We start from the raw sequence: 4,127 nt of genomic DNA on the forward strand, positions 1-4,127 counted from the left end.
GTAGGAAAAATAAAATTCCCAACAGGCTTAAGTGACATGCAGCAGGTCACACAGGAAGCTAGAGGTGAAGTCAGACTGATTTTCAGCACCATGCATATTCCACCCATGTCATCTCAGTAATTTCTGAGGAGCCTTATGATGGTGGCAGCATTGACAAAGTTAACTCAAAGCGGAGAAACAAGACATCCTCAGCCTAAGCATCTGTCTGAATCATTTGGTGCCATCATATAGATAGATGGTTCCTAGAAAAAAATATGGAATACGTCATGATTTTGTGTGTCATCCCTGGGCAGGGGCCATGCTAATCTCTGCATCATTCCAATCTTAGTACCTGCTCTGCCAAAGTGAGTACAAGAGGACCTCTTATTGTCCACCATGACATGAGCTCTCTACCTTTTTCAGAGAAGGGGCAATTCCAGATTCAGTGTTTCCCTTCCGAAATAGACAATGGCAAAGAAATAAAATCAATAAAATGGAAAAGCTAAACTATAGGGAGAGAGAAATAACAGAACCATAAAATTGTTCAACAGTGTGATCAGGGGGAGGGGGAAGGGTAAGCTGTGACGAAGTGACAGAGTGGCACGGACATATATACACTACCAAACGTAAAATAGATAGCTAGTGGGAAGCAGCCGCATAGCACAGGGAGATCAGCTCGGTGCTTTGTGACCACCTAGAGGGGTGGGATAGGGAGGGTGGGAGGGAGGGAGACGCAAGAGGGAGGAGATATGGGAACATATGTATATGTATAACTGATTCACTTTGTTGTAAAGCAGAAACTAACACACCATTGTAAAACAGTTATACTCCAATAAAGATGTTAAAAAAAAAAGATCAGAGTAAGACTGTGTCTGAACAAAGGTGGTTAAAGCAGAGGCTAGAGCTGGGTTTCTTCATGAGAGGCACTTCTTACAGGCTGAGCGTCCTCTCTGGCTTGATAATGATGAGCTGGAGGAGCCCGTTGTGCATCTCTCTTCCTTGCTCTGCATTTAGTGAAATCAGCTGTGGTGGTGAGCAAATGCTATAGATCAGGGCTCTTTTCCTCGGAAAACTAGTTGTTAAAGGTTTACCAGTGCATCACTGTGACAAACCACAGTAACCTTTCAGAGGAAACTCCAGAGAATATGCAGCAGTCCTGGCAGAAGTTCAAAAGTATACAAACCCTTCCCCAACCACTTTGTCTCCCTACCCCCTGCCCACTGCAGTCCCTGAAAACCCACCTCCCCAAACACTTTCTTGTTATGCCAAGCAGGAAGCTTCCCCGGGGCTCTTAGAGCAGGCCTGAAAACAGGGTACATTCTCAAGGAGAGGCAAAAGAATGAATGAAAATATGACTCCTGCCATGCACAGGGCATGCCACCTCTGAGCACAAAGTGAAACTTGAACTATCCCTTTGATCTTATAAGGAACATATAAAGGAAATTAAAAGGCCCTTAATGGCACTTGAATTTGTAGAAGAGCAAATCTCACTTCCTTTACACTTTTTCTCCAACATCTGCAGCTCTGTCTTGAATAGAATTGCAGATGGTTTTTCATTACCTTTTTTTAAATGTCTGGAGAAACAGCTCAACTTTCCAAGTAGAATTATTAAAAGAATTCAGGGCAGGATGTAAAATCTTTCACTTTTTCTAAGTCGTCAACTCTCCCTGCATTATCATAAGTTCTCTTAAGTGTAGTTACTTTCCTCCCATTTCCTCCCCTCCTGCGCTGCACTTTTGTAATAAAGTAGGCTCAAGGGACATGAGTCCTTCCTCTGATTGGGTTAGGGTAGGACGAAGGCAAAGGGGTGGGGAGAGAGAGAGAGTGACTAGGCAGCCACGTGGAAATGACATCGTCTCTTACTGTCCACTTTACACAGTTGTCATTTTTCATGCTGGTGTTTTTAAGTCTTGTATGTATGACTGGCGGTGCTATCTGTAACATCTTTATAAGAACAATTAAAAGCTTAATTTAATGGCTATAAAATGTAGAGAGAAATAAGAAAAAGAATCTCCAGATCCTGAGAAATCTTCAAAAACGATAAACTCTGTACTTCAGTGAAAAATAATGCTTTAATGTTTTCATGATAAAAGCATCCATGCATATTAAAGAAAATTTAGACGATATGGAAGCAAAGCCCCAAATAGCTAAATCCACAGGATACAGATTTTTTTGTTTTCTAACATGTCGTGTTTTCAGGTCCATTATGGTTGGATTGTCTCTAACATCTGTTGATGTGTGCGTGCTTCTATTTATTGAGATATAGAGCAGAAGATGCAAATGGGCAGCTTTGGGGCCAAAAAAATATCTGGCGTGTTTTATTTGGCCTGTGCAATATATTTATGATTTGAATTCAATTTTAACATGCAAAAATGAAGAGATTTCACATTAAATCCATATTTAGAATTTTTCTTGAAAAATTGAAATGCATTCCCAAATGTCAGAAGCTGAGAAGAGGCAGTCCCCCTCAGAAGGAGTAGGTGCTTGCCAATTTGAAAATTGTCCCAGTGCAGTTTCTTTTATTTCTTTATGCTGCCTGTTTGGCTCCTGTTGGTATTTAAATGTGATGCTCTTGATGTAGAAGTTTTTGATTTTTTAATCATTGCACTCATTTTTTCTATGCAACTTTATGTTCAATTCTTTTCTCTAAGCAGTATCTCACCAGCCTTTCCATATGTTTTCTGTCTGATTTTACCACCAATGGACATGAAATAGTACATATCAAGCGCATAATAGTATAAAGAGCAAGGTAACTATTATTTGTAATATTTTCTTCCCATGTTTTCTATGCAAATATCCTTTTTAATAGTGTGAATCATATTGCACTTACAGTTTCATATCCTGCTTTTTTATGTGCAGCTAAGCTAACTTAGTCTTCCCCACATGGTTACCTATTTAGGTTTTTCTTTTTCTGTCATAATTATGTTATAATAAATAACTTTGTTGCTTGAAAGCTTTTTTCTCTATTGAGGATGCTTCTGCTAGGATATATTCCTAGAAATGGGCTATGCAAAAAAAGGAAGTTTAGGCAACAGTCTATGATCCAGACCTCATAGCCAAAGCCTAAAATAGCTATATCTACAGAATACAGATTTTTCGTTTTCTAGCGTGTAGTGTTTTCAGGTCCAAAGTCCTAATGAGGCTGGTAGTCTTGGAGACCACTTTACATTTTCCATCACAGGTAATTTCACCATTTCTTTTTACTTCTCTCCAGTTCACCCTACCACCTTGAAATTCCTCTTGAAAAAGGTTTGTCCAGAGCCTACTGTCTGGAATCTGAATCTTTTTTTTTTTTTTTTTTTTTCCGGTACGCGGGCCTCTCACTGTTGTGGCCTCTCCCGTTGCGGAGCACAGGCTCCAGACGCGCAGGCTCAGCGGCCATGGCTCACGGGCTCAGCCGCTCCGCGGCATGTGGGATCTTCCCGGACCGGGGCACGAACCCGTGTCCCCTGCATCGGCAGGCGGACTCTCAACCACTGCGCCACCAGGGAAGCCCTTCTAAATCGGTTTTTAAACTCACAGAGGCGTGTAACCAAACTAGAAGACAGGTACCATGAAACCTGGGCTGTGAGGCTGAATTAAAATCACCTAAGACGGGGAGGAGTGGCCAAGGTGGCTGCTCAGACTTCTAAGCCAAGGGCACCATGGGGAGTGGCTGGCACTCACTGCCTGGAGCGGTTTACTGGGAACGTGGAGTCAAACAGCTTTTCGTATATTTCTTTCTCTGAACACTTCATGAAGCCAAAGTTTGAAGGGAAAGGGGAAATATGAAAATCTGAAACCTCATTTGAATAAATGAATATACTTAGCTAGAGCAATCTGTAATCAAACTTGACAGGAGCAATTGTTTCTAGATTGAATTTGAAACTTATTTCATTTAAAGGTATTTTTCTTAATTTCTACCTCTGGACTTTAGGATTTGATTCTAGTGATTTTACTGCCCAGGAAACTGAGAGGGGGGAGCATGAAAGTTATAGTTAGTTGTCCCTTGCTCGCAATATGTTAATATAAGTATTGATGTTTGCATCAGGGCTAGCAAAACTTGCCAAATCCTAGCCTGCTTTGGTTCAATCTATGGGCTAAGAAGATTTATTTGTTTGTGTATTTAATATAAACTTCTTCCACCAAAATGTTAAGGATAGTGAGTG

The 4,127-nt window shown here is 40.9% G+C and overlaps 1 non-coding gene across 1 annotated transcript; it reads right to left on the minus strand.

Annotated features, from left to right (window-relative positions):
* Positions 1-248: 248 nt before the first annotated feature.
* On the minus strand, positions 249-352 carry LOC131753895 (U6 spliceosomal RNA). The gene has a single exon (XR_009334962.1). It is a non-coding gene; the product is annotated as a U6 spliceosomal RNA (small nuclear RNA).
* Positions 353-4,127: the final 3,775 nt, after the last annotated feature.

Source organism: Kogia breviceps, chromosome 3 (assembly GCF_026419965.1).
Source record: "Kogia breviceps isolate mKogBre1 chromosome 3, mKogBre1 haplotype 1, whole genome shotgun sequence".
Classification (NCBI taxonomy): domain Eukaryota; kingdom Metazoa; phylum Chordata; class Mammalia; order Artiodactyla; family Physeteridae; genus Kogia; species Kogia breviceps.